The sequence below is a fragment of the Podarcis tiliguerta genome (assembly GCF_965153285.1).
Source record: "Podarcis tiliguerta genome assembly, chromosome: 17".
In the NCBI taxonomy this organism is placed as follows: Eukaryota; Metazoa; Chordata; class Lepidosauria; order Squamata; family Lacertidae; genus Podarcis; species Podarcis tiliguerta.
In genome coordinates, this window is record NC_139550.1 from 34,402,020 (window position 1) to 34,416,425 (window position 14,406).

The 14,406-nt window shown below is 44.5% G+C and overlaps 1 protein-coding gene across 1 annotated transcript in view; it reads right to left on the minus strand.

Moving 5' to 3' along the window:
• PDE4A (phosphodiesterase 4A) overlaps positions 1 to 14,406 on the minus strand; it is a 367,050-nt gene that overhangs the window by 330,811 nt on the left and 21,833 nt on the right. The window contains exon 2 of the mRNA XM_083419843.1: positions 4,525 to 4,647. The gene's annotated coding sequence lies outside the window, so the exon portion shown is untranslated. The remainder of the gene's footprint in view (positions 1 to 4,524; positions 4,648 to 14,406) is intronic.

The following is a 14,406-nucleotide window of genomic DNA, read 5'->3' on the forward strand; positions in this document are numbered from 1 at the left end:
GCTTTTGTGCTCCACGGTGCTGAGTGCTACTACTCTCCCTTAGCAAGTGCTCTGCCAAGAGGAGGGATTGGATCACTCAACAGATCCCCTTCTTTGAAAGGAGATCATGTCATGGAGGTGGGCTGGAGGTGGGCAAATGTTGTCCCCATCTTCAAAAGGGGGGAAAAAGAAGACCCAGATAACTAGTGACTGGTCCGCTTGACATCGATAGATACCAGGAAAGGTTCTAGAACAGATAATTAAATGGTTGGTCTGCAAGCACTTAGAAGAGGATGCAAGTCCCAGCAAGTGTTTCTCAAAAACAAGTCACACAAGACAAATCTCTCTTCTTTTTTTATAGAGTTACAAGCTTGATGGATCAGGGGTATGCTGTGGATATAGTGTATCTTGACTTCAGTAAGTCTTTGGACAAAGTCCCCTATGATATTTTTGTGGAGAAGCTGGTAAAATGTGGAGTGGACAAGGTAACTGTTAGTTGGATTTGTAGCTGGTGACTGACTGAATCCAAAGAGTGCTCGCAAATGGTTCCACGTCACGCTGGGAAAATGTGATAAGTAAGGTGCTGCAGGATTCTGTCCTAGGCCGTTGTTGTTCAAAATCTTTATAAATGACTTGGATGAAGGAATTGCGGGGGCGCTCATCTAATTTGCAGATGACACTAAACTGGGAGGGGTAGATAATGCTGGAGAAGGAAGAATCAGGAATGAAGATGTCCTTAATAGATTGGAAAACTGGGCCCAAACTAACAAAATGAATTCCAATAAGGACAAATGTTAGGTTCTACACTTAGGCAGGAATAGGCAGCTGTACAATTATGAAATGAGGGACACCTGGCTTGCCAATAGTACATGTCAAAAGGATCTATGGTTTTTAGTAGACCACAAGCTGAACATGAGTCAACAGTGTGATGCAGCAGCAAAACAAGCTATTGCTATTCTAGGCTGTATCAACATAAGTTAGTGTTCTGCTCAAAGGAAGTAATAGTACTGTTCTATTCTGCCTTGGTCAGACCACACCTGGGAGTACTGTGTCTAGTTCTGGGTGCCACAGTTTAGGAAGGATATTGACAAGTTGGAACATGTGCAGAAGAAGGTGACCAAGGGTCTGGAAACCAAGTGTTATGAGGAAGAGTTGAGAGAGTTGGCTATGTTTAGCCTGGGAAAGAGGAGTCTGAGAGGAGATTTTCATAGAATTTTATAGAATTGTAGAGTTGGAAAGGACCACAAGGGTTAAGATAAGATACTATATTCAAATATCTAAAGGACTGTCACATGGAGGATGGAACAAGCTTGTTTTCTCCTGCTCTGGAAGGTTGCACCCGAATGAACGGCTTCAAGTTGCAAGAAAGGATATTCCAACTAAACATCAGGAAGAACTTTCTGACAGTAAGAGCAGTTTGATGGAAAAAAGGTCTCCCTGGAGATGTTGTTAACTCTGCTTCCTTGTAGGTGTTTATGCAGAGGCTGGATGGCCATCTGTCATGGATTCTTTAGTTGAGATTTGGACTTGTTTATATAAGTTGTTTTATTGTGGTTTAAATTGTATGTTTTAATGCTTGGTTTTTTAAAAAACTGAATTTCTTTATTTACTGTAGACCACTCTGGGAAGGTATTCTGTCCCTGTTTGACCTTTAAAGCCAGGAAGGGGTGGATCTGCATCCCTCCAGCTTTCATCAGCAGGGTTCAAAATTATCAGAGCGCCAGGAGCATTTTGAGCCTAAAGATTCTCCATTTGCGAACACCTCAAAAGGTCTGGGTGCCATTTTTTTGCATTCAAGGATTACTGAAATATGTGCTCTGAAGCTTCAAAGTAAGGTAGACAATATGTTAAGGAGTTTAACCATAGAGAGTAGAGCGTTTCAAAAATTGAAGTACGGCACCAATATTTTTATTGTAAACACCAAATTAAACATGTATTAACAGTTTCTGCTAAAAATCTGAGATTTAACAATGTGTCACTTGTGTGAATAGCGTATTAGTTCATGCTTATCAAAGTAATAAATTAAAAGTGTTTAGCCCACCCGCCGATGGCGACTAGACGTTCTGTTTCGGTGCCCACAACCCAGGTCCCAGGAGCCATATGGCTCCTAGATTTTCTATCCCAGTTTCTAACCCTGCTCATCAGCCTAGCCTGTGTAGCCAATGGTTGAGGATTATGACAACTGTTCTTCAGCTAAGTCACATGTTAGCCCCCCGCTTCAAATTTCCATGTCCTGTTTTTCAGATGCTAACCCCAACATTTCCTCCTCCCCAACTGCAGAAACATTCAAAAAACAAAAAATTGCCTTCAATGCATATTCACATAAACCAATACCCTGCACCCTGCTTGTGAACAGTTCCTGGTCCCCACTAGGGACCCTGAAAAAAAAACTAAACGCTTAGTCCTCAGTGGGTCAGTTTCGAAGTTCAATTTCACCACTTTGTGCATACCTGAACGGTGAAGAAAGACATAACCAGCCTATTTTTCAAATTAATCTTTATTAAATTTTAAAACGCATAAAGGGGGGGGGGGAATTACAGCTGTTGAAACAATATTATACACTTCAAAGAAACAAAGTGGCACAACGTATGACTGGCAGCCAATAAAGTACTTTAAAAAGAAAGAAAAATATGCATATAAAACGAAAGTTGGAAATAAATAGCTCTGAGCATATACCATATCCACTGGGACAGGTAAATCTGCTACTTGTTTCTCTCATTACAAAGTTTATATGTAAAAAAAATCAAGTATTTTTTGGTATTTTAGATACATCGTGTGATACGGAAAGGAAAGCCTACATAAACCAAACCTTATTAGAACCATAGAGCCATAAAATTGTAGAGGTGGAAGGGACCACAGGGGTCATCTATCCCAAACCCCTGCAGGAATCTTTGGCCCATTATTTGTTCAAACCCACAACCCTGAGATTAAGAGTCTCATTCTCTACCAACTGAGCTAAAGGTATTTTTAGGGCAGTGCAGCCACTCTGGAACAGCCCTCACACCCTGCATCCCAAGCATGATTTTACCTCTTTGGGATCTAGGGGTGGGGCAGAAGGTTGTTCTGCGTGTTCGCAGCAGAAACTAGCTGCAGACATCACTGACTGACTGTCCCCTATGATGGCACCGAGAAATTTCCCCATTCAAATCCACCGAACAGCAAAAATGGGATATGTTCAAGAAATACCTACAAAAATATAACAATGACATAACATCTATGGCAGTGTTTGAATGACCCTTGTGTAAATTAAATACTATTAAATAAGGAAAAATGGTCCGATGTGTTATAAGAAAGTACTAGAAATTATAGTAGGGACACGGGTGGCGCTGTGGGTTAAAGCCTCAGTGCCTAGGCCTTGCCGATCGAAAGGTCGGCGGTTCGAATCCCCGCGGCGGGGTGCGCTCCCGCTGTTCGGTCCCAGCGCCTGCTAACCTAGCAGTTCGAAAGCACCCCCGGGTGCAAGTAGATAAATAGGGACCGCTTACTAGCGGGAAGGTAAACGGCGTTTCCGTGTGCGGCTCTGGCTCACCAGAGCAGCGATGTCACGCTGGCCACGTGACCCGGAAGTGTCTTCGGACAGCGCTGGCCCTTGGCCTCTTTGAGTGAGATGGGCGCACAACCCTAGAGTCTGTCAAGACTGGCCCGTACGGGCAGGGGTACCTTTACCTTTACCTTTACCTTTACCTAGAAATTATAGTAAGGTAAGAAGTATAAGTACATTCAATGTCATAAATGTAACTTACGTCGGGAAATGACAGGAAGTCTGTTTTGATATAATTTAGTTTATTGGATTTTTACTTTGGTTTATTTTTGTTTAGCTAGAAAAAGAGCATGTACAAGTATAAGTTTAAATCAATATTTAACGGTATAATTATTTAAGTTTGTTATTATTATCATTATCAGTTTTACCTTCTCTTTGTACATGTACTTAAGATTGTGTATGGATGTCAATTAATAATAATAAAATTATAAAACAAAAACAAATCCACCGACCAGCTTTCTCTTAAAAAAGATATAAGTAATGTACAGATGATGTTTTACAATGCTTTTTTTAAAAAAAGCCTGCCTGAAGCCTGGATCTGGTGGGGTTGAAGACAAACAATGACATCAGTCAGTCCACCTGCTAAGCTTGGGAGGACACTGGGCTTACCTGCACCTGAGGGAAACACTGTGAGAATCCGAGACATAACTGAGCTGAGGCCCTGCATCAAGCAGGGACCAATTCAGCCCAGTCAGACCTGCAGATCTAATTTGTGCATTTTGTACTGTACTCCCTCGCCCTCGACCACCCGCCCTCCATCCCCTGCTTCCTCAGAGACTAACAGAACCAGAAATCTGGCTCTCTCTTTGTGACATTTGGGTTGACCCTAACAAAGGCCAACTGTGGATTTTGGAGCATTTCTCTATGAATCAACTTGGCAACTGTCTTTGCTTTTTATAAATTATATCTTCACTCCACCCCGAGTTTCATGGGGGGGAAAGCAACATCTCAGGCAGGTGACCCAACTCAATTTGTGGCAAGGCAACCATGACAGCCCTGCTCACCTCGTCTGGAGTCACAGCAAGGACGCTGCAGCTCTTCTTCACGTCCTCCTCCAGCTTGCCGGCCTTTGGATTCTAGGCAGGGCCAGGCGATTGAGCGATGGATGTGCTACCACCTCCTGGCGCCTGAAAGGGAGAACAGCAATGGGACAGTCAGTGAGGGAAATTTAGCCTTAAGTTCCCCCACCCCCTACTGATGGCTGTTGGTTCACACATGCAAGTGTATCTGTCACTTGATCGCTTATTTTTGATACGCAGTGGTTCATTCAAATATATGACATATGAACTCAGCAGCATGAAACTGGCACTCGTGGCTGTTTCATTCCCTTTCTCTGTATGCAGAGATCTAAAAACAGCTAACCATGGTTAATTACTTATGTGTTTAACCAGAATAGCTGCTGAAGCAACTCTTTGGGGCCCCAGTACATGCCGGCTTTAGGAGCTATGTATGCAAACCATCTCATTAACCACTCAAGAAAGAGCAAAATATATGGGGAAGATTGGATTGTAGAAGCAGGGTTGACCAAGAGTTTGGCCTTCTTCAGTGCATCAAACTGCCCCGTAGGGAATCCTGTACCTTACTTTAGGGATGATGATAGTAACAATAATAATATTTCTTTACTGACCTTCTTCCAAGGATCAGAATACCCCTCTACGTGCTGCCTTCGAGGTATTGTTGGGTTCCCAAATCCCCACCAGCCCCTGTTATTATGCCCAACAATCACGGATGATGAGAGTTGCAGTTGGACAACATCTAGAGAGTACCACATTGGTTACCTCTGTGTTAGACTCAGGGCTGGATTTAGGTTTGATGAGGCCCTAAGCTACTGAAGGTAATGGGGCCCTTTATATGTCCAGTTGTCCTTTGTCAACAACAAATTCTCACTGTTTTTTGTGTTGAATATATGCTATATGGTAATTTATGGACCTAATAGGTATCTAAAGCCATTTGCACAGAACAAAGCATGTATTTTATCAAAGTAATTGTTGAACTGAAATACAATTAAGAAGAAGTATATTAATAGTGAAATAATTATTAAGCTCTAACTGTATGTAGGTTTTATTTATTTTATTTCTTTTTTATCTTATATTTTCGAAATGTACATCCAGGTGTTTTTTTTCTTTAATTTTTTTGGGGGCCCCCAAGAGAGTGGGGTCCTAAGCTATAGTTTGTTTAGCATATACAGTCATACCTCAGGTTAAATATGCTTCAGGTTGAACGCTTTCGTGTTGCGCTCCGCGGTGACCAGGAAGTAACGGAATGCTTTACTTCCAGGTTTTGCCGCTCGCGCATGCGCAGACGGTCAAAATGACGTCGCGCACATGCGCGGAAGCAGCGAATCATGACCCGCGCACGTTGCGTTTGCTTCAGGATGCGAACGGGGATCCGAAACGGATCCTGTTTGTATCGAGAGGTACCACTGGTCGTAAATCCAGCACTGGTGAGACTTCAAAAGGGCCTAGGGTCTGTTCTGTGAGGATATACTGGCCAAGCTCTCATTGTGGGACAACCAGGTCTGCTCCACTCACCAACCCTTTTGCCAAGCCCCTTTCCTCCATGCCTGACCAACTCCTTCCCTTTACCCACCCCCTCGCCCCCACCCCACAGCTCGCCCCAAACCCCTCCAAGCCCCTTTTAAAGTAGGTGGGAGGTGCTTCACAGAGTAGCTTGCTGAAATACTGCGCGAAGAACTTCCCTCCATTAAATTTTGCTGCCAGATTTAATCTGCCATTAAATCTCATTTAAAAGAAGCAGGGAGGTGCTCCACATCGCCCACCGCTCAGTTAAGCAGCTCGCCAGGGCCGGCCAGCCACTCCTCATGGTGCAGTTGGCATAGCCGCCTATTGGCAGCCACACAAACTGCAGCGTGTGACGACACCTTACATTTTTATGCATATAGGCAGATATGAAAACTGCCTCACACCATGGGTCCCTTTGCATTGTCTCTTCAGGATTTCTGGCAAAGATCTTCCTCTGCTACCTTTTATTTTTATTTTTTAAACTAACTAGAGAAGCCTTGCTTAAGCTTGGGAGCTTCTGCATGCAGCACGTATTTCTACCGTGGCCTCACATTCTATCTAAATGAAATGAATGACAGCTTCAGACACAGAGCGCATGCGAACATGACAGGATCTTGAAAGGAGCATAGACAAGCTGTTACAGTAGGAAATGCACAGTCTTAACAAACAGGCTCCAGACAGTTCTCTGCATGGTTGATGGGACGAGAAGTTGGAGTGCCAGCCTGCCTCCTGATTAATTCGGTGTTTGCATTGAGATATTTAAGATTTGTTCATAGCAAGTTGCGTGATACCATTGTAAAGGTTCTGAATATGGCGGTGTGGGAAGGCCCTCGCAGATCATAAAAACTGGAGGATAAAACAGATCCACTGGAAGGAGACAAATCACACAAACACTGCTAAATAAAGTAGACCAGAACAAGCCTAAGAGCTCCAAAGCAGTGCAAACAAAAAGGATGCCAAGGAGACAACAAAAATAGCTGTTTAAGGTGTGGAGGCTTATGAAGTAACCGCATGCCTACAAAGCACTTAAGGGGTGGGGAACTTGCGGCCCTCCAGATGTTGCTAGAAGTCCAACTCCCATCAACTCAGCCAGCATGGCCAAGAGTCAGGGACATGGGCGTAGCCAGGATTTATGTTGGGGGGGGGGCAGAACCAAGCTGTTAGTTAAGTATTTCTATTTATTTACTTGATTTGGGGGGGGCAGCTGCCCCCCTGCCACCCCTTGGTTATGCCCATGGTTGGGGATGATAGGAGTTGGAATCAAACAGCAAAGTCGGGGGGGGGGTCACAGATCCCCCACCCCCACACATTGCAGCAGAGCAGAAGACTCAACTAAAGGCAAGGGTGGAAGCTGCAACCACAAGTGTGTAAGAACGTGGAGAGAGCCTCACTGCAGCTGACCAAATCCTGAACTCTCTTTCCATCAGGAGCCTCCAAAAGGGGGGGGGGGGTAGGCTGGAGAGAACAGCCCATTCCCAGTTTTGTTTTCCCCCTCCCCTCTTCCAGCACACTGCTTCTGAGCATCAGGGATCTCTGAAGAAGAAGAAGAAGAAGAAGAAGAAGAAGAAGAAGAAGAAGAAGAAGAAGAGTTTGGATTTGATATCCCGCCTTACACTCCCTTTCAGGAGTCTCAAAGCGGCTAACATTCTCCTTTCCCTTCCTCCCCCACAACAAACACTCTGTGATGTGAGTGGGGCTGAGAGACTGTGACTGGCCCAAGGTCACCCAGCAGCTGCATGTGGAGGAGAGGAGACGCGAACCCGGTTCACCAGATTACAAGACTATCGCTCTTAACCACTACACCACACTGGCTCTCTAGAAGGTAGAGCTACCTTCTTGAAATTTAATTTGTTTTAAAACATTAATACATGCCTTCCGTATCAATCGCTGTGGTGGTTTTTGCAATCTCGAAAGAAAACCTAACGAACGATGTCACAATGTTAAGGGCCCAACATCCAACAGGAAGAAATGCCCCACACACAACCATATGGATGGCGTTGCCTAAGACCTCTTGGGGTCCTGCGGGTTAGAAAACAATAATCTCAGCGGCCGGGCACAGATCAGACTGTCCCAACTTTACACCAAAATAACAATGACGGCAAAAGCATGGAAAAGTTTCCTTTTAAAAGTATCCTTTTAATTGCACATGAAGAAAATGAGTCTTTGGTCCAAGCTGTTTCTGAGGAAACCAACAGAATAATAAAAAGGTAAAGGACCCCTGACAGTTCAGTCCAGTTGCGAACGACTCTGGGGTTGTGGCGCTCATCTCACTTTACTGGCCGAGGGAGCCAGCGTCTGTCTGCAGACAGTTTTTCCAGGTCATGTGGCCAGCACGACTAAGCTGCATCTGGCGAAACCAGAGCAGCGAACGGAAATGCTGTTTACCTTCCTGCCAGAATGATACCTATTTATCTACTTGCACTTTGATGTGTTTTCGAACTGCTAGGTTGGCAGGAGCTGGGACTGAACAACAGGAGCTCACCCCGTCGCGGGGATTCGAACCGCTGACCTTCCAATAGCGAAGTGTAGTTTATTTCAAAGGGTGTCTTTTTGCTGAGGGGCAAGTCACTTGCACTACCGAGTGACAGTTCCCAGGTGTATTTCAAGACACAGGGAAGTGCTCACCTGAATGTGAGGCTTCAGCCTTGCTGAACGAAACTTCCCTACCACTCATGCTCTGAGAAACAGCCTTCTTGCTTTAAGGCAGAAACTGAAAGAAGACTCAGCTGACTGAAAGAGACAGGTCAGTGTAGGCAAAACAGAAAGGGCATGCAAATCGCTATTTGCATTAGCAGGCAAGCCTTCATTGGCACAGGATGAGGGCTGGCATGAATTACAACTTCTGTCTGCAATGACTCAACAGTTTATCCCTGAGTGAGGTCACAATATTCTGGTAGATCTCTGGGGGATTTGCAATAGATTGCCAAGGGTTTATGTCCTCCTTCCTGAGCTGCTATTTTGTGCTTTGCACTGGTTGATGGGCATCAGGCTCTAGTAAAACAAACAAACAAAGTAGATCTCCACATGCCTCCTTAACCCTGGTTTACTTAGCAGTCTCAAACCTTCTTCAGCTCTAGCAGGTCTGTGTGATTTTAGGGCATATCTGTAGCCTAGCCATAATCATTCACAACTGATTGGTGGAATGACTAGCAGACAGATGTGACAGATTACAAATATGACTTGTTTGTTTGTTTAATTTATATCCTGCCTTTTCCTCTAAGGTGCTCAAGGTGATGTTTCACCTGCAATTGCTAATATTACCAAACTACAGAATAAAAACTTGGGGAAAATATGCTGAGCACCGATGTATTACCCATAGCTTTTTTAACAAGCAGTAACTGGGTCAAAATATGGGGGTCAGAAACTGTCCAATGACAGCCTGAAATCCTGGAGAGCAACTGTCAGTCCATGTTGTCAATACTAAGATAGGTGCACTGATGGCGTAATAAATCTTCCTACATTCCTAGGTAAGGTTGGTCAAATGGATGAAGGCTGGGGAAAAACATAAAAGTACTGCAAAATGCTTTTTTATGCTCTAGTAACCTCTAGCTTAGATCACTGCAGCGTTGTATACATGGGGCTGCCTCTGAGGATGGTTTGGAAACTTCAGCTGGTGCAGAATTCTGCACCCACGTTGCTCACTGGGGCAAGATATTTTTGAGAATATCAGGATTGTAATGCTAATCCTGACTGCACTGGTTGCCAATTACAGTGGTGCCCCGCAAGACGAATGCCTCAGAAGACGAAAAACTCGCAAGACGAAAGAGTTTTTCGTTTTCTGAGTTGCTTCGCAAGACGGATTTCCCTATGGGCTTGCTTCGCAAGACGAAACGTCTTGCGCCTTTTTTTAAAAAACCGCCAATGCATTCCTATGGGAAACCGTCAGTACACATTGGTGCTTCGCAAGACGAAAAAACTCGTAGAACGAAAAAACTCGCAGAACGAATTAATTTCGTCTTGCGGAGCACCACTGTATTTAAATTTAGCTACTACCCTTCACCTGAGGATCACAGGGCAGCTTAAAAACACAGAATGCATTCTTGCCTAGTACCTTTGGATAATGCGAAAGGTGCAGACATTATGCCGTCTGGAAGGCACAACACAAGAATGAACCTTTTCTGCAGTGGCTCCCCAGTTTGCGGGATGCTCTCCCTAGGCAGACGCCTTCATTATACATATTTAGGCACCAGGCGAAAATGTTCCTCTTCAAGCAGGTCTTGGGCTGATTAACATCCTATACCCTTTTAAATGTCTTTGTGGGAGGGGGTTACTGGTTTGCTGTTGTTGTTGTTATGTATTTTGCGTTTTCTTGTTGCATTTTTATATTGCCCTGTGATCTTTGGATGGAGGGTGGCAGAATAAGTAAGTAAGTGACTCCAAGCAGCTCACAGAACCTGTGAAGTCATTACTTGGAAGAGGCCTGGTGTTTAATAGAGAAGATGAGTACAACTTCTCAAGAAAAGAGAAGCAGAATCACTATCACACTTTACAGAGCAGTCAGATATAACACCTACACAGCAATGGTGGAGGAAAACGTAAGATTGAAACAGAAAACCAGGACTGGAACCAAATATGGGAGACCATTGGAAGCAGGGTACAGATGGACATACACAGATCTCATGAAAGATGATTAAGGGAGCATTCCTGTGCAATGCTTGAGTTCTACCAGCTAAGAGGCTCTTGGATTTGGCAGAAGTCCCTTGGCACTGCCGAAACTCAAGATGCAGCACCCACATGAAAGATGCGCCAGTGGAACACAACAAACACACCTGTGGAGCCTTCTGCCAGTGAAGATGTACAAGTGAAACAGCTAAAATAGGGTGGAATCCTGGATAGAACAGGAGTAGCCTGGAAGAGGTGCAAACCTATATGGTAGGTTTATCCTCATCTTACTTCTTCTTCTTCTTTCTTCTTTGGCGATCACTCGTAGCCGAGTAAGATTGTCTTCCATAAACACAGTTTTAACAATGAGTCTGTAAGTGACTGTGGAGGCCAATTCCAGACCCATACGTCCTCCGTTGGACTGGTCATGTTGTGTGGATACCTGATTATTGTCTTCCAAAGCAACTACTCTATTCTGAACTGAAAAATGGAAAGCGTAATGGTATCTTATATACTTGTCCCAACGACAGAACTTTCTACCAATCCCGCACTTGGTGCAAAGAATGTCCCTCCTGTGAAGAGGTAAGGGGTGCCCATCCCCTATGCCAATGCCTGTGTCTAGGGCATGGTGCAACTAACCATGTAACCACAGGATGATACCAACACCCAAATGCTGGTGCCTTCAAAATCCTTGCCTTGGCCTCTTCTAATCCATTTTTAAGAATAAAGAGGAGGGCTAGATTGATCTGCGAATCAAATTCTGTACCAAATACCAAGTTCCACCCAAAAATATCCTTTCTTAACAATTACTTTTTAAGAAGGACTAGTTCCAAAACAAGATCCTCAGTATTTGCTGCTGAACCATAATATTCTTTCCAGCAGAACCAGATTATCTCCTGCTCCTACATTTTTTCCCCTCCACCTTCCAGGAACTGTAAATCCCACACAAAGCTTTTCGCCTCGCTTGAATTCTTCTTTTACGTCTTATGCAAGCACTTTTCAAAATTTCATCTGTGGGTGTTGAATGGAGAGTGAGGGAGATTCGCGTTGGCCGGCTGTTCCCTGGGTAAGCTTGTTAGGTGCAACTTGGCACATCCTTAGGCATCATCATTAGCTTCTTATCCCTGTGTCCAACATTACCCAGAGGATCTGCTGGGGTGCAGCCCTGCTGAGGTCTCAAACATGAGCTCTACTCAGATGGGAAGCAAGCAGGAGCAGGACCCTCCAGTAGATCTCCGCATTGATAATGACCCTGAAAAAACATTGGATCTGGGCCCCCAAAGCTGGAGGCGCCCACACCAGCTGCCAGAGTTTCTGGCTTTCAGCTGAGTTTCCCTCCCCTCAATCAATCATATGTTTATTCGGCTTTACGCCCATATTGGAACACAACACAGAGAACAAAACAAATCAAATAAAACAGCGGACTCGTACAAATCACACATAGTATAACACCGTTCACAACTCACAAGGACATATATTAGCCATAATAAGAAAAGTTTAAAATTAAGGTTAAAATTTTTAAGCACTACACTAAAATCAATATCTAATGTCATTATAAAAAATTCTTATACCTATCAATAATCAGCTAACATTCCATTCCGTCTCTTATACGAGAGGACGGCTGTTAGGAATTTAGCAACCTGTAGGGTAATATAAGGATCCACATCTTGAAGTACCCAGGCAAGCTGTACTTCAATCGCCCTCAATTTCCCTCAGGGCGATGGGTGTCCCCCACCCCTACCCCGAATTCAGCAGGGGGCCGGTCCACTGTCCCTCAGACCTTGTGGGGGGCTGGACTATATTTTGAGGGGGGGGGAATGAACAAATCCCTATTCCAGCTCTATGATTCTATGATTCTATGATTCTATGATTCTATGCCCCACAAATTGAAATTGAAATACTTTATTGTCACTTGTACAACTTGTATACAGTGAGATCACACGAGCACTCAGCTCTCTTAGTGTTAATTCCCCTCGTTTACTGATGCGCACCCACCAAACCCAAAAGTCAGTTGCCTTGTTGTTATCTTTTCATTCAGCAGCCTAACAGCCCACAGATAGAAGCTGTTATTTACCCTGTTGGTGCAACTAATCATGCTTCTATATCTTCTGCCCAAGGGCAGGAGATCAAGAAAGTGCTAGCCAGGGTGTGAATCATCCCTGAGAATTTTCCTCACTCTCCTGAGGCAATGTTCTTCCGCTATTTCATCCAGCGGATTCATGGGAAAGCCCATAATATCTTGTGCGGTATTCACCACCCTCTGTAGGCACTTCCTATCATATTATGTCAAACCAGCGTACCACACCGTGATGCAGTATGAAAGGACACTTTCTATTGTTGACCAGTAGAAGGAGATCATCAAATAACCCAGAGATGCATTTTAAATAAAAGCACACATTCTGCTCATGTAAAAACTCGCTGATTCCCGGACCATCCGTGTGCCGGATTGAGAAGGCGATTGGGCCGCATCCGGCCCCTTGGCCTTACTTTGCCTACCTATAACTTAGCTGCACTTTGAGACGCTTAAGAAGAGGAGGAAGTGTTTGGACCACATGTCAGATCAGGCCTGGCTGGGACCCAGGAAGGGGTGGCACTCGACTGAGCATTCTTGAACTGCATTTTACCCAGTAGTTTTCAACCAGTGTGCCGTGGTACCCTAGGGTGCCTTGCATGATGGTCAGGGTGCCACGGACAACATCCGGCCTCTGTCCCTTTCCTTCCCTCCCTCCTCTGATGTTCAAAATGTGGGATATAAACACAGGAGCAGTCAATGACAACATTCCTAGAGTGTCCATGCTAGAACATGGGGAGGGATGTCTGCCTAAGCAAGTAGGTAAACTTCCTGGGGACGGACTTCCTCTGCATGTGACCAGAGGTGGGTGTGGCCTCACCTGTGCAGGTAAATGATAAAAGCACAGGGCAGGCAGCCATCTCTCTCTCTCTCTCTGCCATCTTCCTTCGATGAGGAAACATCTAAGGATGCCCTCTTGGCTCTCAGCCAAGAGAGGAGATAAGGACTATCTTGCTACAAGATAGATTCTAAGTGTATGTAACCTTTTTTAAGCTGTCTGCCTTCTGGGATCATACTGTGAACAGAACGTGAGTAAACTCTTTTATACTTTTATAAAGACTGTGTCATGTCTTGTATTTTAAGAGGGAACAAAGGGGAAATTACCAGAGTAATTATTATAGTGGTTCTAGTGAACCTGTGTAAGCGTTACCGTTGCGAACTTAAAGGGGAATGTCTATAAACTCTGCTGATATTTTGGGAAATTATTAGCACAAGTTGGATAAGGATATAATTAGTCAATATATCCTCTCCTGCACCCCAGAACATTCCCACACAAAAGGCTCGAGCAGATGCTTGCTGAAGCCCTGGCTACAAGCTCCCCAGGCGAATGAATGGTGCCTCTGGGGCTGGCCAGGGGAGGGAAAAGGAGAGGAGAAGAGGGTGAGGGAACACTCTACAAGGGAGGGTGTTTGAAAAGCGTGAATGGCTGCCGGCTCTGCAGGAAAGGGGTGACATAACTGGGCTTCTGAGGCTGGGAGCACGTTTCCTCACAGGGGTGCTGCAGAAAAAATGTACTTGGTAAAGGGAGCCATGCACTTAAAAAGGTTGAAAACCTCTGTATTAAGAAATAAAATAGAAAAGGAGGAGGGAGGGAGAGAGTGCACAAGCACAAGGCCAACACAACCAGCTCCTTTAGGGACCTCTCAGAATAGTACAGCTATTAACAGAAGTAACAAGCTACAGCCTTGAAA